Source organism: Lithobates pipiens, unplaced genomic scaffold (genome assembly GCF_037356315.1).
Source record: "Lithobates pipiens isolate NorthernLeopardFrog02 unplaced genomic scaffold, aLitPip1_a1.2 Scaffold_19, whole genome shotgun sequence".
Taxonomy (NCBI): Eukaryota; Metazoa; Chordata; class Amphibia; order Anura; family Ranidae; genus Lithobates; species Lithobates pipiens.
Genome location: NW_027507764.1, coordinates 407,125,839 through 407,146,282, shown reverse-complemented (window position 1 = coordinate 407,146,282; position 20,444 = coordinate 407,125,839). Strand labels below are relative to the sequence as shown.

Here is a 20,444-nt window from a genome sequence, read left to right as displayed (position 1 = left end):
CAAGGGCATTGTAACAGAGTTCAGAGTCACAGGAAAGTGTTCTATATTCTTCTTTTTTTTTTTTTTCTTGTTACTCCTTATGGATGAAGTCTGCTTCTGCTGTTACTGTTCTTTACTGCTTTACAGGCAGTTTAACCACTTCAGCCCCGGATCAATTTTCAATCTAAGGACCAGAGGTCTTTTTACAATTTCGCACTGCACTGCTTTAACTGGTAATTGCGCGGTCATGCAATGTTGTACCCAAACGAAATTTGCGTCCTTTTCTTCCCACAAATAGAGCTTTCTTTTGATGGTATTTGATTGTCTTTTTTTTTTTTTTTTGCGATCTAAATGGAAAAAGACCGAAAATTGAGAAAAAAATATTTTCTACTTTTTGTTATATAAGAAAAATCGCATAAACTCAATTTTAGTCATACATTTAGGGTTATATTTATTGGTTTGCGCAAAAGTTATAGCGTCTACAAACTAGAGTACATTTTCTGGAATTTACACAGCTTTTAATTTACGACTGCCTATCTCATTTCTTGAGGTGTTAAAATGGCAGGGCAGTACAAACCCCCCCCCCCCCCCCCAAATGACCCCATTTTGGAAAGTAGACACCCCAAGGAAATTGCTGAGGGGCATGTTGAGCCTATTGAAAAAAAAATTTTTGTCCCAAGTGATTGAATGACACAAAAAAAAAAAATTACAAAAAGTTGTCACTAAATGATATATTGCTCACACATGCCATAGTTATATGTGGAATTGCACCCCAAAATATATTCTGCTGCTTCTCCTGAGTACGGGGATACCACATATGTGGGACTTTTTGGGAGTCTAGCCGTGTACGGCACCCCGAAATCTAATCACTGCCTTCAGGATTTCTAAGGGTGCAAATTTTTGATTTCACTCCTCACTACCTATCACAGTTTCGAAGGCCATAAAATGCCAAAATAGCACAACCCCCCCCCCCCCCCCCCCCCAAATGACCCCATTTTGGAAAGTAGACACCCCAAGCTATTTACTGAGAGGCATATTGAGTCCATGAAATATTTTATATTTTGCCACAAGTTGCAGGAATATTAAATTTTTTATTTTTTTTTGCACAAAGTTGTCACTAAATTATATATTGCTCACACATGCTAGGGGCATAAGTCAAATTGCACCCCAAATAAAATTCTGCTTCTCCCGAGTATGGGGATACCACATGTGTGGGACTTTTTGGGAGTCTAGTCGTGCACGGCACCCCAAAAACCAATCACCACCTTCAGGATTTCTAAGGGTGCAAATTTTTGATTTCACTCCTCACTACCTATCAGTTTCGAAGGCCATAAAAATGCCAAAATAACACAAAACCCCCCAAATGACCCCATTTTGGAAAGTAGACACCCCAAGGAAGTTGTGGAGAGGCATGTTGAGCCTATTGAATATTTTTTTGTCCCAAGTGATTGAATAATGACACAAAAAAAAAAAAAGTTTACAAAAAGTTGTCACTAAATGATATATTGCTCACACATGCCATAGGTATATGTGGAATTACACCCCAAAATAAATTCTGCTGCTTCTCCTGAGTACGGGGATACCACATGTGGGGGACTTTTTGGGAGCCTAGCCACGTACGGGACCCCGAAAACCAAGCACTGCCTTCCGGATTTAAATAAAAAAATAAAATGCTACCAAAAAAAACTGTTAGCGATCGCAGGGATCAGGCCTGACTCTGCGATCGCTGCAGTTATGTGTTTAGTGTTTTGTAAGTGACAGTGATCGATCGATACTGCACTTGGGTGGGCTGGGCAGAGGGGCAAAATGCAGGTGCCAGCAGGTATCTGGGCTGATCCCGCTAACAATGCGTTTTTTTGGAACCCTAAACTGCTGGGGATGCTAGTATAGATCTGATCAGATCAGATATTGATCTGTTCAGATTCTATACCACTACGGGAGGTTTATTCTTTGCGTGTGGGTGTTAGCGGTACTGGCACTAACCCAACGCTGCCTGGGGCGACGCAGACCCTGACCCTAAAACCTAATTGATTTTACCCGCCGGGTGATCAGGGGGTTAAACCTTTATTGGGTAATAAATGGCGGGTGCCCTGATGCTATAAAAAGCAAACTAACCAAGAGTCACCAGTGATCACCGTATAAGTGTTACGGGTGAAAGGGTTAACTAGGGGCAATCAGGGGGTTCACATTTTTATTAGGTAGCTATATAAAAACCTGACGGGGAACCTAAATAACTAACTGGCTAACCAGCGTCACCAGTGACACTTATACTGTGATCGCTGGTAAAAGGGTTAACTAGGGGCAATCGGGGTTAAAACCATTATTGGGTAGTATATGAGGGTACCTATCGCTATAAAAACCTGGCGGTGAACCTAAAAAAATAACTAGCTACCTAGCGACACTAGTGACACTAATGCAGCGATCAGAAAAATGATCGCTTAGTGACACTGGCAAAAGGGGGTGAAAGGGTTAACTAGGGGCAATCAGGGGGTTAAAACCATTATTGGGTAGTATATCGGGGTATCTAGCGCTATAAAAACCTGGCGGTGAACCTAAAAAAATAACTAGCTACCTAGCGACACTAATGCAGCGATCAGAAAAATTATCGCTTAGTGACAATGGCAAAAGGGGGTGAAAGGGTTAACTCTAGGGGCAATCAGGGGGTTAAACCTTTATTGGGGGGTGGTAGGGGGCTACCCTGGATCTAACACTAACTGCCCTGACAGTTTTTACTTTTACAACTGACACTGAATGCAGTGATCAGTAAATAAATGATCACTGCAATCAGTGACACTGTGACTGGGGGGGGGAGGGGGGGCGATCGGGGGGGGGGGGGTTTGTGTGCCTGTGTGTGTCTACATGTCAGTGTAGTGTTGGTGCACACTTACTTTCTGTCTTCTCCTCGTAGTCCGGTCAAAAAGACCGCCCCAAGGAGAATGACATCACTTCCTCCCTGCCTGTGTTCACTATACACAGAGGGAGGAAGCTTCTCATTCGCCAGGAGCGATCGAGAGGGGATGGCCAGAAACCAACGGCCATCCCCTCATCTCGGATCACTCCTGAAGCGAACCGGACCGCCGTATCCAGTGGGTCCGATCGGACCTCCCACCCGCTGGAAGGCAAGCACGTACATGTATGTGCTTGTGCCTGCCTGTGCCATTGCGATGAAGTACAATGGCAATACGGCGGTCCTTAAGTGGTTAAGCACCGTCAAGGGGCAGATATCAGCTTTGGCTGTCTTTTTTCAGCGACCCTTGGCGACTTATTCATTGGTGAGTACGTTTATTCAGGGGGTTCGACATGTGGCCCCTCCGGTTCGACCACAACTACCTCCGTGGGATTTGAATCTGGTGCGCTTGGTGCTTCAGAAACCACCGTTCGAAAACATTAGGGAGATTCCTTATTGAGACACTCTCAAAGTAGTCTTTCTAGTGGTTATTACATCTGCCAGGAGGGTTTCTGAGTTGGCAGCCTTGTCTTGCAAGTCTCCCTACTTGATCCTCCACAAGGATAAAGCGATGCTGCGTTCACAGCCTTCGTTTCTGCCAAAGGTTGTTTCGGCCGTTCATCTAAATGAGCACATTGTGCTTCCGTCCTTGTGTCCTCAGCCATCACACCCCAAAGAGGTGGCTTTGCATTCCTTGGACATGGTCTGGGCTCTGTGGGTGTATCTCATCGGCCACCATTTCTCAGTGGATCACACAGATTGTGGTTCAGGCTTATGTCATAAGGGGGCGGGCGCCTCCCTTTCCTGTCACGGGACATTCTACCAGGGCAATTGGTGCCTCTTGGGCTTTCCGACATCAAGCATCTGTTTCCCAGGTGTGTAAGGCAGTGACCTGGTCGTCCGTTCACAGTTTCACTAAATTTTACAAGGTTGATGTGAGCGCATCTTCGGATGCTTGCTTTGGCCGCAAGGTTTTGCAGGCTGCTGTTTAAGGTTTCAACTCCTCCGTTGAGGAGCTCTGGTTGTTATGGGTGGAGTTATTTTCTTGCTGTTCCCACCCCTTATTTCTTTGACACTGCTTTGGGACGTCCCTAAGGTCAAGATGAAGATGCTGTGTCCATCAATGAATGAAAGAGAAAATAGGATTTTTGTACTCCGCTGTAAAATCCTTTTATCTGAAGTTCATTGACAGGCACAGCACCCACCCCTCCTGTTAATGTTTGTACTGCTTTTGACGAACTGAGCTGCTAGATGCATTGTGAGGGGTTATAGCCAGTAGGGCCGCCCCCTGGGCGGTAATGTACAAGTGTTGCTTTTTTTAACACTTTCTGCCTAGTCCTCTCCTAAAGCGGCGACATATCACTAAGGTCAGGATGAAGATGCTGTGTCTGTCAATGAACTTCAGAGAAAAGCCTTTTACGGTGAGTACAAAAAATCCTATTTTTGTTCAAGTATCATCGTATTGTGCTCCTTTTAAAAACAACCATACCATCTTTTTCCAGAGCAGCCTATATTTCTCCCAAGGTTACCTATGGGTTTTTCTTTGTATCCCAAACAGTTCCTGTGGCTGAAATCTTTCTTAATCTACCTGACCTTGGCTTGGTATGACGACCTCCCCAAATTGTCCACTTCCTAAATGATAGAACAGAGAATCTTTTTCCATCTTTGTACTCTCATTACCTTGTTAGGCAGGTCTTTTGACTGTTCTTTTCTACCCCCTCATGGCTCAGTGTCTAGCCTGCTTAGTGCATCCATGTGAGAGCTAACCTGCTCATTGATTATACACATACTAATTGTGATTTAAAAAGCCACAAATGTGGGAAATTAACCTTAAAGTGCCATTTAACCTGTGTGTGCCACCTCCTGTGTCTGTACCAATGTCAAACATTCCAGGGTATGTCAACTGTTTATCAGGGCCATTTGCGTGATTTCTGGTATGATTTTAAAAGGATTCAAAATACTATGCGATAATGGCTTCATGCAATTGCTATCCTTAAATAAGACAGTTTTTTTTGTTTGTTTTTTTTGGCATGGTCAGTCATATTTTCAATATTAATGCCAAAATGTCACAATTTCTGCCAGGGTATGCAAACTTTTGAGCAAAACTGTACAACGGATGAAACAAATCCTGCTACATACAAAAAAGTTGGTTGCAGAAGTGTGCACACCCTCTTAAAACTGGGGATGTAGGTGTGTGTTCCTAGTATAGAGGAACACCGATCAGTCTCCTCCCATCCCACCATAGAACATACTGAGGCAACACATTTAACCCCTTGAGCGCCCCCTAGTGTTAACCCCTTCCCTGCCAGTGACATTTATACAGTAATCAGTGGCTATTTATATCTCTGATCGCTGTAATTCAGTGCTCCAAAAAATTAAATAAATCATGGATTTCTAGTATTAAAAAAAAAAAAAAAGATGCTATAAATCTATCCTCTATTTTGTAGACGCTATAACTTTTGTGCAAAACCAATCAATATACGCTAATTGCAATTTTTTTTTTTAACCAAAAAATATGTATAACATTAAAAATCGGCCTAAAGTAAGGAAAATTGTGTTTTAAAAAAAATAATTATAGCAAGAAGTAAACTTTTTTTTCAAAATTGTCGCTTTTATTTTTGTTTATAGCGTAAAAAATAAAAACCTCAGAGATCATCAAATACCATTTGAAGAAAGCTCTATTTGTGTGGAAAAAAGGACATCAGTTTTGTTTGGTTACAGTATCACACGACTGCACAATTGTCAGTTAAAGTGACGCAGCGCCGTATCACAATGGCCTGGTCAGGAAAGGGGGTAAATCCTTACTGGGCTGAAGTGGTTAAGCAATCACATTCAAGCTCATGTTAAATAGGAGTCAGTACACACCTGCCATTATTTAAAGTGCCTCTGATTAACCCCAAATAAAAGATCTGTTGTTCTAGTAGGTCTTTCCTGACATTTTCTAAGTTGCATCCTACAGCAAAAGCCATGGTCCACAGAGAGCTTCCAAAGCATCTCATTGTTAAAATGTATCAGTCAGGAAAAGGATACAAAAGCATTTCCAATTCATTAGATATACCATGGAACACAGTCATCATCAAGTGGAGAAAGTATGGCACAACAGTGACATTACCAAGAACTGGACATCCCTCAAATTGATGAAAAGACAAGAAGAAAACTGGGCGGGGAGGCTGCCAAGAGGCCTACAGCAACATTAAAGGAGCTGCAGCAATATCTGGCAAGTACTGGCTGTGTGGTACATGTGACAACAATCTCCCGTATTCTTCATATGTCTGGGCTATGGGGTAGAGTGGCAAGACTTTTTTCTTATGAAGAAAAACATCCAAGACTGGCTGAATTTTGCAAAAACACATCTGAAGTCTCCCAAAAGCATGTGGAAAAATGTCTTATGCTCTGATGAAACCAAGGTTGAACTTTTTGGCCATAATTTCAATAATAGGATTTTTTGTACTTGCCGTAAAATCCTTTTTTCTGTAATTCACAGACCGACACAGCCTCTTAGCCATTGGGTTGTTATGCCCACCACTAGGAGAATACTAGGCATTACTTGTTATGTAACACTCAGAGCTCTTTAGTTCCGCCCAGGGGGCGGTCCCTTGGGCAACAACCCTCCAGCCTGCCATGCAGTCATCAGAACGTCAACAAGCAGTATAACGTAAAGAGAAAAAGCAGGGGTGGGTGCTGTGTCGGTCGGTGAATTACAGAGAAAAGGATTTTATGGTGAGTACAAAAAAAATCCTATTTTCTCTTATATTCACCGACCGACACAGCTCCCCTCTTAGCCATTGGGACGTCCCCAAGCAGTGCTAAATGAGGGGTGGGAAAACAGCATAGAAACTTCATCCACCAAGGCAAGTGGGAACTAGTGAAACTTTACCCACAAAAAAAAAAACAGTGCGTGGAAGAATCCACCACAAAGCAGGGTACCCTCAACAGGAGTGACTACCCACAACCGCACCAAAAACTGCGGAATGTAATGCAACAGTGCATTAACTTAACGGTACTGCGTTTTTATCGAAATACAAGGAAAAAATAAAATATATTGCATATTCAATTGCAACTATACGGCCGCCTGCAAAACCTTGCGGCCAAAACAGGCATCAGCCGATGCATTGACGTCTACCTTGTAGAACTTGGTAAACGTGTGGACGAGAGGACCAGGTCGCCGCTTTACACACCTGAGCGACAGACGCTTGGTGTTGCGATTGCCCTTGTGGAGTGGGCCGTGACAGGAAAGGGGGGCACCTGCCCCTTCAAGGCGTAGGCTTGCACTACAATCTGTCTGATCCACCTGGAAATGGTGGCCGACGAGATCGCCATGCCTTTCTTTGGACCAGCCACCGAAACAAACAGTGAGTCTGACTTCCGAAATGGAGCAGTGGCAGACAAATACACCTTAAGAGCCCGAACCACGTCCAGAGCGTGAAGGGCCACTTCCTTAGGGTGTTTCGGCTTAGGACACAGAGATGGTAACACAATGTCCTCATTTATATGAAAAGCCGAGACCACTTTCGGCAGAAAAGACTGTTGCGGACGCAAAACACCACCTTGTGGATAACCAGATAAGGCGACTTGCAGGACAAGGTCGACAGTTCCGAAACCCTCCTGGCCGATGTGATGGCTACTAGAAAGAACACTTTCTGGGAAAGATTCAACAGGGGAATTTCCCTGATGTTTTCAAGCGGCGGTTTTTGAAGCTCCGATAACACCAGGTTCAAATCCCACGGGGGTAACGGTGGACGCACCGGAAGGACTACATGTCACACCCCCTGAACAAAGGTACTCACTAATGAGTGAGACGCCGGGGTCGCTGAAAACAGAGTACAAGCACCATTAAGGGGCAAATATCAGCCTTGGCCGTCTGAGTCACTCTGTGGATAGTAAGGAAAGGAACAAAGAACAAAGATCTGAAGTGTGCCAGGGTCACGCGGTCAGTATGCCTAAAAGGGGGCATACCCAAGTATGAAATGTATTGAATGAAATAAAAAAGGGAATGGGTGGGTGGGACACGAGGCCAACGTCCACGCGAGGCGGAGGCAGAGGAGGGCAGGCTTTATGCAGCCTGACTCCTCCTACAAATACAGGCGGACCTGCGGTCAGCCTTACAACTTGCACTCGGAGTCACTCTGTGGATAGTAAGGAAAGGAACAAAGAGCAACAAAGACCTGAAGTGCGCCAGGGTCACGCGGTCAGTATGCCTAAAAGGGGGCAAAAATAAACACAGTAGGATGAAAGCTTAACAACCAGATTACACAGTGAATAACGTCTAACCTGGGGTGGTGGCAAATGAGGTATGTATTTTCTGCAGAAAAGGAAGCGCTAGGAAAGCCAGTAGAGGACCAACCCAGTGTTATACCAAGCGTGTTAGTGTTACATTTGTCTAAAACCCACACATCAAACACCACACCTAGCCAAGAACCTGACAACAGTGCCACCCCCGAATGCTGCAACTTGCGAGCATGCAGATGTAACAGGCCGGGGTGCCAATCAGATTGGCTAAAGTAAGTGTGACCCTGAGCCAGAACCACCACTCCCCTGGCTTTAGGAACCACAAAGCCAGCTATAGCACCCCCTTGAGCCCCAAGCCGGAAACCAATGCAAAAGGAGACCTGAGAGTACGACAAAACGTATCGAAAATAAACCCACAATGGACAGACAAAGCAGGGAGTCTACTCCACTGGAACCCTGGACGGCCTCAAACGAAAGTGCGGAAAAAAATAAAACAACCTGACGGATCATTCAACATGAAATGCTGAGACTTAACTCAACACGCCCAGACAGTGCTGAGGGTCGATACAAGCTGGAGGAGGCAAAACAAAGAAAAGAACAAAACGGAAAAGAAAAAAAGGAACTGGATGTCAACCATCAGGACTGGTAACCTAACCTGGAAAGCCCAGAAAACATGCCAAGCAGTGTCATGAGCCTTCCTGGTATGCAAAACAAACCCAATGATCAAGGCTGCTGCGCCAGCCAAATGGAAAACCAATCTACCACAACTGGAACTGAAAAGAAAGTGTGGTACCTGCTTCCGAGACCCGAGTCTACAGATACTGGTCCGGGCCCTGAGAGGGCCCGGGATCCAAGAAACCCCTGAGCCAGTAGAAGCTGCGGAGCAGCGAAAGGCTGACTAACCAATCGTTCTATACCCTAGCGCAACTCCTGGCCGGATGCAGCTAGGAAATTAGAAGATAGTGAGGAATGAAACCCAACTGGACAGGAACACAACTAGCGAGAAAACTGTGAGCAGACAAAGAAAACCTGCGACAAGAACATAACCTGCGAGAAGGAAACATGACTGTACGAGAATCATGAGTAGCGTGATCTGATAACCGTGAGCAGCATAAGAACCGAGGCTGCTAGAAAACACGACCTTCCTAGGAAATGCAGTCTGCATGAGAAACCCGAATCAATGAAACCACAAGAGAAAACCCTGGGGGTACAAGAGAAACCTGGAAAACGAGAGAAACCTGGAAAACGAGAGAAAACGTAACATAGCATGAGAAACGTAACTTGCACGAGAATTGTATGAAGAAAAAGCGTATGAGAAACTAACTGTATGAGAAACGTGAGTTAGAACAAAATGTGAGTGGTGTAAGAACAGATGAGAAGACTTGCCACCGACCGAGCCAATTAAAAATGATCACCTCAATCTGTTAATCCATAGGTGTGATGGGTAACCCGCGGTGGAAGAACACGGACAACCCAACAGTGTGTGACAACCAAAAACCTAATAACAACCCGCCCGTGACACAACAAACCCCCTGGTACCTGACAAGTAAAGGACGTAGGACCTAAAGTGTAAGGACGTGGGTGCCAAAATGACAGGACCAACAGCACATGAATGTGAACCTGATGACACCACCCTGATAAATGCAGAAGTAAGCCCGAGCAACCTGCAGCCCTAAGACAGGAAATAAAAAATGAACACTCAGGGCTAAGGTACCCACAGACCGTGGTGGGTATGAGTAAAAGGTGTAACGGTTGAACATATACGTATGATGTGTGGACTACAGGCGAGAAGATTGTGGGACGACAATCAACAACGAAACCTCAGCCTGTATGGACCTGTGGACGTGACAGATCCTGGATGTAAGTACCAGCTAACGGAAATGCCGCAAACGAAGGGCAACATGAAACATACGACACATGGGACAACGTAACCACATGGGAAAACGTGAACATGGGAAAGACATAAGAAACATATAGATTGCAAAGAAAATGTTGGGACTTTAAATGAGGCCAGATGACCTCCATCCCTATTGATACGGTAAAAAGAAAGGGTTGGGACTTTGACGAAGCATGCGATTTTGAAAGCAACAAGCAGAAGAGCAACAAAAATCAAATAGTGTAAATTTATTAACTATAGATTAAATGTATAGCATAGGGCACAAAGATACACAATGTATAATCCATGATCCATCATAAGTAGTAAATATATTAAAGTATTACACATCAAAAACATCAATCCCACAGTTCATACATCAAAAGCATTGACTTCATGTATAGGCATTTTGCACATAGTAAAAATCAATAGAATTAAGTAAAAACATTCCAGAGTCCAGTAAAACTGCATGTTTGGATGTGATTTGTAGTATTTAAAGCTCTACGCTTTTCGTGGCTACATTGCCACTCATCAGGAGCTGATATATGATGAATATCTGTGGGACGAAAAATGGTGTGCCAACAATTAGTCAGGTTTGTATAATAAATAAGAAAAAATGGGGGAAAAGGGACAGTGTATCCAAATCGAGTACCCATACTTACGGGTCAGGGAATGGCGAGAGGCGCAATCACGGGCAACGGAAGTAGCCAGGAGTGTCAACTGGCACGGGAGCTGAGGCAGACAGAGCGTGCGGTGTCGCGATGAGGCAATGTACCATTGATGTGAACCAAAAGTGATCATCACCCTAGGATGAATGATTGAATGTGTGAGTGTAAGTTAATTAATTGAGATATCTAAATGACTGAAATATAATGTGAATTGGATTAGAAAAGGTGTGGCACAGTTTAAGGAATGTAAGATAGTGAAATCATGTTGAGGGCAATGGGAATGCTCCAACAGTGGTAAACACCATCGTGTAAGGATAAATAAAAATTAAATGTGAACTATATCGACAACAGAAACAGAAACAAAACAAGTGAGTGTTGAAAACAAAAACCACTAAGTGAGTGTACTGTGAAACAATACCTGGATGTGTTGAACATACTGCTCATTCCATCCAGGTGCCTAGGGCTATCAAAGGCAACAGTAGCCATACTAATAGTGTCCAATAGTCTTGTGCCAGAAGTTATTTATGCCTCACCGCGGCCGCACGATGCCGCCAACGTCACGCTGGCAATCCAAGTAGGGGGGGGGATAGCGTCGTCCCCCAGGGGAGTCAACCCCCCAGCGAGCGGCGCCAATCGCTAGCTCTCTCCCAGCAAGGCGCCAGATAAATACACGGCGCCCACCTGATGAGTGGCAATGTAGCCACGAAACGCGTAGAGCTTTAAATGCTACAAATCACATCCAAACATGCAGTTTTACTAGACTCTGGAATGTTTTTACTTAATTCTATTGATTTTTACTATGTGCAAAATGCCTATACATGAAGTCAATGCTTTTGATGTATGAACTGTGGGATTGATGTTTTTGATGTGTAATACTTTAATATATTTACTACTTATGATGGATCATGGATTATACATTGTGTATCTTTGTGCCCTATGCTATACATTTAATCTATAGTTAATAAATTTACACTATTTGATTTTTGTTGCTCTTCTGCTTGTTGCTTTCAAAATCGCATGCTTCGTCAAAGTCCCAACCCTTTCTTTTTACCGTATCAATAGGGATGGAGGTCATCTGGCCTCATTTAAAGTCCCAACATTTTCTTTGCAATCTATATGAACCAGGGATGGAAGCATGCGATTCTTGGTGTAGCCTTTTAGCCAGCACATATATTTCAATGTGCTAGGCTTATTTTCCTTTTTCCCTGCCTCCGTAACAACTGTGGAATGGGACTTAGGATATGCTATTTGACATGATACCTTCATGTCAGATCTAGCTCCTTTTACTGCAATATTGCAGGGTATGGTCATGATTAAATCCCTTTCATGATAATGCATGTGCAACGTTTTAGTTTTCTGTACTATACTATACCTAACCCGGGTCTGCTGTGGTATGGGGCGCAGGCTCTACGGCTTTGTGGTTGGTGGTTTTCTTCTGACTATGGGAGCTGCGATGCGCACCGGGGCTCTCGCCCCTCCTCCCTGCTGGGGGCTTGGGCGGTTTCCCCGCTGCGCATCGACGTCACGCATTCCGGCGTCACGTGGTTGACGTCATCACGTGGGCGCCGTGTATTTATCTGGCGCCTTGCTGGGAGAGAGCTAGCGATTGGCGCCGCTCGCTGGGGGGTTGACTCCCCCGGGGGACGACGCTGTCCCCCCCCTACTTGGATTGCCAGCGTGACGTTGGCGGCATCGTGCGGCCGCGGTGAGGCATAAATAACTTCTGGCACAAGACTATTGGACACTATTAGTATGGCTACTGTTGCCTTTGATAGCCCTAGGCACCTGGATGGAATGAGCAGTATGTTCAACACATCCAGGTATTGTTTCACAGTACACTCACTTAGTGGTTTTTGTTTTCAACACTCACTTGTTTTGTTTCTGTTTTCGATATAGTTCACATTTAATTTTTATTTATCCTTACACGATGGTGTTTACCACTGTTGGAGCATTCCCATTGCCCTCAACATGATTTCACTATCTTACATTCCTTAAACTGTGCCACACCTTTTCTAATCCAATTCACATTATATTTCAGTCATTTAGATATCTCAATTAATTAACTTACACTCACACATTCAATCATTCATCCTAGGGTGATGATCACTTTTGGTTCACATCAATGGTACATTGCCTCATCGCGACACCGCACGCTCTGTCTGCCTCAGCTCCCGTGTCAGTTGACACTCCTGGCTACTTCCGTTGCCCGTGATTGCGCCTCTCGCCATTCCCTGACCCGTAAGTATGGGTACTCGATTTGGATACACTGTCCCTTTTCCCCCATTTTTTCTTATTTATTATACAAACCTGACTAATTGTTGGCACACCATTTTTCGTCCCACAGATATTCATCATATATCAGCTCCTGATGAGTGGCAATGTAGCCACGAAACGCGTAGAGCTTTAAATACTACAAATCACATCCAAACATGCAGTTTTACTAGACTCTGGAATGTTTTTACTTAATTCTATTGATTTTTACTATGTGCAAAATGCCTATACATGAAGTCAATGCTTTTGATGTATGAACTGTGGGATTGATGTTTTTGATGTGTAATACTTTAATATATTTACTACTTATGATGGATCATGGATTATACATTGTGTATCTTTGTGCCCTATGCTATACATTTAATCTATAGTTAATAAATTTACACTATTTGATTTTTGTTGCTCTTCTGCTTGTTGCTTCCAAAATCGCATGCTTCGTCAAAGTCCCAACCATTTCTTTTTACCAGACATAAGAAACATGGGGAAAAAAAATATATATAATATGAGAAACACGGAAAACTTATGAAAACATAAAAAGTTACCTGAGACACATAAATAGCATCAGACCAGTAAAATACAACAGATAAGTAATTGCATCAGACACGTAAATTACATGGGAGCATGTAAAACCGCATGAAACCATAGACCGCACGAGAAAACCATGACCACATGAAATGTCAACACCCAAATTTACATGCGAACTGTAAATTGCGTAAACCGTAATCGCATAACCCGTAAATTGCAAAACGTAAGAAGCGTAACGACCCACAAATTGCCTGAGACCGTAAATTGCATGAGACCATAAAAAAGCATGAGAAACCGTAAATTGCATGAGAAACGAAACATGCATGAGAACCTGAAAAATTGCATGAGGACCCCCACCAGGCGGATGGACCCCCCCCCCCCCCCGACAGAACCAGGCAACAAATCATCCCCCCCAACAAAAACCCCCAGGAGAAGGAGGCAGCCATGGGAAACGGCTCCCTGGAGCCACCCGGCCAGTGGAGGAGATGAACATGCTATGGGGGTGGTGGTGGTGATGGGGGAGCCGGTGGCCGCCAGGATTGGCAGGAGGCCTGTGCAGCCCATTGGCTGGCTGTGAGGCCGCCGCACAGCGGGGATCTGCCCCCATGCTCTCAGCCTGCATTCCACTTCTCCAAAGTTTGACTTGGAGAAAGTTTTCCTAGTGAGCCCGGAGGAGGATGGCAGCTGGCGGAGGAGTATATTAGTAGTAGTAGTAGTAGGAGCAGAGCCAGGCAGGACCACAGCTGCTCCGCCATTGTCACCCCTGGCCGGCCTGCCATACAAATCACTATTATCATCCCCTAAATGTCATGTTAAATGGATCACTTCCACCACCGAATCCAGCACAGCAGTGAAGTCATCTATACTTCTATGGTGGGGCCACACCGCCACTGACTTCCCCAAACCCTGCCTGGGAAAGAGGGGGAGAAGGACACATCACACATACATATCTAAATGTATAAACAACATGCTGATCACATCCCTATTTACTATCATGTGTATTGTGCTGAGATCCCATTAAACTTTGAATGACCACGGGGGGAAACCTGATGGAAACCTCCCATCCCCCTCCCCTCCAGCAGAGGCAGCCGGAGAAGGAGGTGGGCGGGAGAAAGGCTCCCCCATGGAGACAGGAGCCGCCCCCCCCAGCAGCGCCGCACGGGGGAATCCTGTGGCAGGCACCCCCATCTCTCTGGCAGTGAAAGCGGGAGAAGGAGGCAGACGGGCGCCAAGCTCCCCAGTGGACAAGCGCTGCGGACGAACCCCCTGGCAGAACCACACGGGGGAAGCCCGAGACAGAAAACCTCCCTCCCCCCTCCCCTCCAGCAGAGGCAGCCGGAGAAGGAGGCGGGCGGGAGAAAGGCTCCCCCGTGCAGACAGAAGCCGCAGGGGGGTGACGCCCCCCTCCCCCCACAGATTCCCACAAACGGAGCTGGCGAGGCCAAAAGCACCCCGTCCACGAGCGCCAGAAAGTGCTCCTCCGACCCGCCGAAAGTGACGTCAGCCACACGAGGCCAACGTCCACACGAGGAGGAGACAGAGGAGAGCAGGCTTTATGCAGCCTGACTCCTCCTACAAATACAGCCTTACAACTTAATGCCAATTTCTGATCTACTCCTTGCTGAAACAGCAGGATCCTGGATATAGCAAAGGAGCGTGGATGCCACCCTTTCTCCTCATACATGGAGATGTAAGCCTTCCAGATACGGTGAAGAAGAAGAAGATTTTCTTGCCTCAACATAGTTGGGATCACCGAGTCCATCAGACCCCGGTTCCTCAACACCTGGCTCTCAATAGCCATGCCGTTAAAGCCAGCGATGGTAAAGCAGGATGGAGAATCGGACCTTGAGACAGAAGGTCCTCTCATAACGGCAGTCGCCATGGGGCATCTGCCACCAGACGCACTAGGTCTGCATACCAAGGACGCTGAGGCCAATCTGGGGTGACCAGAATCACTGGGATCCCCTCGACTTCCACTCTGGAGCAGATGTGGTAACAGTTTCAGTGGAGGAAAGGCGTAGATCAGCTGGTACTGATCCCACGAAGCCACCAGCACGTCTGATGTGTCTGCCCATGGATCTCTTTCCTGGACACGAATCTTGGCACCTTCTGATTGAGACAGGAGGCCAGAAGATCCACGTCTGGTGTGCCCCACCTCAGGCACAGTAGCTTGAATACCTCCGGATGCAACGCCCATTCTCCTGGGTCCAGCATCTGGCGACTAAGATAGTCCGCCTGCTAGTTCTCCACTCCTGGGATGTAAATGACCGACAGGGCCGGTACGTGTCGCTCTGTCCACTGAAGTATGTGAGTGACCTCCTGGGCAGCGGCTGAGCTTCCTGTTTCCCCTTGGTGATTGACATATGCCACAGCCCTGGCGTTGTCTGACTGGATCCTGATCGGACGCCCAGACCATGTGGAGAGGCACAACCTGATCGCTCAGGTTAGCTCGAGCAGATTGATCGGCAACTTGGTTCTTCCGCTGACCAGAGGCCCTGAACCGACTGAACCCCCATCACTCCACCCCAGCCAGATAGGCTGGCGTCCGTTGTGATCACTGTCCACTTCAGAGGTAGGAACGACTTCCCGGACTGAATCACCAGGGACCTCAGCCACCAACTCAGGAAATCCCTGACTGACTGGCTCACCTGGATCTGTCGATCCAGGGACAACTGAGATTTGTCCCACTTTGTCAAAATCTCCTTCTGCAGGACTCTGGTGTGGAACTGGGCATATGGTACTGCCTCAAAGGAGGCTACCATGAGTCCCAAGACTCGCACGCAGAAGCGGAGCGACGACCACTCATCTAGTTTATCAGCAGGTTTACCGCGGATCTGAGAGGTTGCAGTTTGTCTGAAGGGAGAAACGCTCTCGCTTCCCTGGAGACTAGGAGCAAGCCCAGGTACTCCAGATGCTGGGTCGGCACAATCACTGACTTCTTTAGGTTCTACAGCCACCCAAATTCTTGCAGGGTCTGCATGGTGAATGCCACATCCTCCTCTAATTCTGAGGTGGAAGATGCACTCAGGAGAAGATAGTCTAGGGATCCCACATTTGCCGCAGCAACGCCAAAACTGGAGCCAATACCTTGGTAAAGACTCGGGGGGCTGATGCCAGACCAAAAGGAAGAGCCACAAACTGGTAGTGGGCTTCCCCGACTGCAAATCGCAGAAACTTTTGATGCCTAAGGCATATGGGTATGTGCAGGTACGCATCCTGGATGTCTAAGGACGCCAGAGAGTCCCTTTGATGGAGTGCAGCGACTAATGAGCGAACTGATTCCATTCTGAACCTCTGCACTTTCACAAAGTGATTGAGGGCTTTTAGGTCCAAGATTCGACGTATCCCTTCCTTCTTGGGAACTACAAACAAATTTGAGTAGAATCCCTGGGTACGTTCCGATTCCGGAACCGGTACAACCACCATGCGACTCAACAGGTCCCTTACTGCCCCAAAGAGGGCCTCCCGGCGAGCCGGGGATACTGGTATGCTGGAGGGGAAGAATCTGTTTGGCGGCCAAGAGAGAAACTATCTTGTAGCCTGTGGAAATCAGATCGCAGACCCATTGGTCGGATAGTTGAGAGGACCACCAGGCTGCAAACTCCCGAAGGCGACCCCCCACCCATGACACCAGTGGCATTTTTAATAATGTCATCCAACGAGGCTCCGAAAAGCCAGTCGCCAAGGAAGGGAAGATCCGTCAGGGCTTTCTTAGATGCCTGGTCAGCAGACCAGCATTTCAACCAAATCAGGCACCTCAGCACCACTGCTGACACTGAAGCCCTGGATAACAGAGGAAGAGAGTATCCAGGGCCGCGTTACAAACTTACTTAAGGCTTTGCACTAGTTGGTCTGCTAGTTCCACGCAGACAGGAGAAGCCTGTTGCTCTCCCAATTCGCGGTGCAACAGTTTTGCCCACTCAGTGCGGATGCCAGTACTGGTCGCACCACCATAAACTAGGAACAAGCCACTGCCTCGGCCTTCCTGTCCGTGGGATCCTTAACTGCAGGAATCCCCTCTACCAGGATCGTAGTTCCTTTATTTAAGCTGGATACTGGGGGGTCCACGACCGTAGGAGCCGACCACTTCTTGAGAAGGCTCTCCTCAAAGGGGAAACACACCGGCATAGATTTGGGGACCGAAAAGGTCCGTTGCGGGCAATCCCATTCCTTGTAAATTAACTTGTCAAAATAAGTCAGATATGGGAACACCTTAGGTGAACGTGCTGGCTTGCCGGACCCAAAAGGGGCCGGTACATCAGCAGAGGGATTTGCTGGCTCCTGAATCTTCAGGGTATCACGCACAGCTGTGATAAGTGCTCCAACAAGCGATTTGTCGCGCATGGACCCGGACGGGGACTCATCCTCACTGTTCGAACGGTCCTGGTCAGCGTCATCTGACAAGACAGAGCAGGGGTCACCAGCCTCAGCAGGACCCGAGTCTGCGTCAGAGGTCTCCCCAGAGGACGGGGGGCAGGGGCTGCTTTTTTGCACCCTTTTGCCCACGTGCTGCCTCCATCTAGGCAACTAACGAATTGAGGACTGCTGTCAGCTCGTCCAGGGGCACTGTGTAGTCCGCAGGCGACACGGTTGCAATTGCCTGGATTTCGGGGGAAGAAACACCAGTTTCTGAAGCCATGCTGACCCTACCCTGTCTGCCCCCGAATGGGACTTAGCACTGCGACAGTCCCACCCTCCTTACTGCTGCTGGCTGAGGGGCTCTTTCCAGCAGGACTCACCACCCTGAGGGGTTCTGCGCTATCCAGCAGGTAGTGCCTGTAGTCCCTGTTGGCTCCCAGGTGCAGAGGAAACAGTGCTGTGTCGGTGGAAGCAGCTGCAAATGGCGCTAAAACCACTCTGAAGTGTGCTCCGGCTCCAGCTTCAGGAAAATGGCCTGCCCAGCACAAGGACATAGAACACAGGGCAAATGGCTGTGAGAGCACATGCTGCCGCTAGAGAACACCAAAAAAAGTGTTCAGGCTTCAAGAAAATGGCCGCCGGTGTCCTGTGTAGGGACAATCACAAGGAAAATGGCCGCTGAAGCCCAGGAACTATGCCGCCCTTGCCCACACCTAAAATGGTCGCCAAATGCAGATCCACGAGGTACAGGGAGAAAACAATGGCGGTGAACACAGCACTGTGCAGGACACCAGCATGGCCTCATAGACACCAGGGGCATGAAGAACAGGACACAGCTAGCCAGCGCAACCCCCCCCCCCCAGGTGAGAGCCCCCCAGAGAGCCCCTGCACAGACACACAAACACCGCTCAGCAGCATCCCCAGATGGAAGGGGTGAGGAAGAGGTGGACAGGGAGAGAAGAGAGGGAGGTGAGGGACCCCTGAATCGACCTCCCAGGGAATGTCCAGCTGCCCAGTCTTGCCAGGGAGAGCTGTACTTACCAGTCCTGAAGAGCTGGGAGACATTCCCTTACAGACCCACTCACTGATCAGTACAGGGTGGCTGCTGGCCCGGCATACTGTGACACAGACATCAGTAGCCCGGTCATATGTATGCCCCGGAGCATAAAAGCTCACGACCACCTCTAAAGTTGAGGTTTTGTCGTGGTCTGCGTAGCTGCGGCCTGCACATGCTCGATGGCCGGACTGGGGAGACTACAAGGATAAGGGTATCCAGCCTGTCACCCAGCCGGCTGTTGATAGCAGATCACAAGAACAATTGTCTTGCGCAAAATGTCACGCTTCTGCAGAGAAAAGCACAGAATGATGGGCCCGCAGGGTTCCTAGGTCCTTCTTCACTAGGCAAAATAAAACAGATGACTGCATGGCCAAAGGGACCACCCCCTGGGCGGAACTAAAGAGTTCTGAGCGTTACATAACAAGTAATGCCTAGTATTCTCCTAGTGGTGGGCATAACAACCCAATGGTTAAGAGAGGAGCTGTGTCGGTCGGTGAATATAAGAGCAAGATATGTTTGGCACAATAACAACACTGTACATCACCAAAAGAACACCATACCCACAGAGAAGCATGGTGGTGGCAGCATCATGCTTTGGGGCTGTTCTTCAGCTGGAACAGGGGCCTTAGTCAAGGAGGAGGGAATATGAACAGTTCCAAATACCAGTCAATATTGGTTGTGTAGACTTTTTATATCAACTGGGGATAGCAAAGGTATGAGACAGCAGACCGAAATCGCACTTCGTGCTTTGGAGAGTACACATCATAAAAGGATATGCTTTATTCATGTTTCATGTCTGAGGTTTACAGCTGCTTTAATGATTTTTTTCAACTTGTTTATGTTGAATGTTGTAATCCAATATTATTGCTAAGCCTGTGTCTTTCCTCTCTCTTCTGTCTTTGCCTGATCGAATATCTTCCTATTTCTGATCATATAGTCTGCTTATTTATATTGTCCTCAGAGTAACCATTCTGGAGAAATCTTTTTAAAAAAGCCTGATACTTTTTCTCACTGGTACAATTCTTCAACTTACTTGAGAACGGTCCCTTTCAGAATATTTTGTAGCCAGAAGGGAAGATGGCAACTGGGAAGTGTAAGATAACGATTTGCCTTCTCTCCTTTTTAACCATTAAGTTTTTTGTAAAAGTGAGCAGAGTGGCTATACAGCCTCTTGATCACTTTTACAGGGGGCAGGGGCCGTTATGGACAGTCATGCCCCTTGCCATACAGAGAGAGAGAGAGAAACTTCCATTCCTCAATTGTTTCTATAGTATATAAAAGGATTTAGTCACTGATCTGATTGATCAGATGCTTTTGGGGGGCAGAGGAGAGAGATCCCCAGAGCTCTCAGTAAAGAGCACCCATCACATCACAAGGGGTGCCATACATCTCTTGTGATGGCAAAAAAGTCGATCAATTTTTTTTTTAAATTAACCACACATGAGGTATGGTCGCAAACATCCACCTGAGAGCAACAATTAATGACCAGAACTCTATTTCTGGTAACCTGTAAAAGCTTTTAAAGCTTCATCTCTG

The 20,444-nt window shown here is 46.7% G+C and overlaps 1 long non-coding RNA gene across 1 annotated transcript; it reads left to right on the top strand.

Moving 5' to 3' along the window:
- The first annotated feature begins 12,579 nt into the window (after nt 1–12,579).
- Nucleotides 12,580–13,360, top strand: LOC143998326 (uncharacterized). The gene is made up of 2 exons (XR_013277853.1): nt 12,580–12,934; nt 13,041–13,360. It is a non-coding gene; the product is annotated as an uncharacterized LOC143998326 (long non-coding RNA).
- Nucleotides 13,361–20,444: the final 7,084 nt, after the last annotated feature.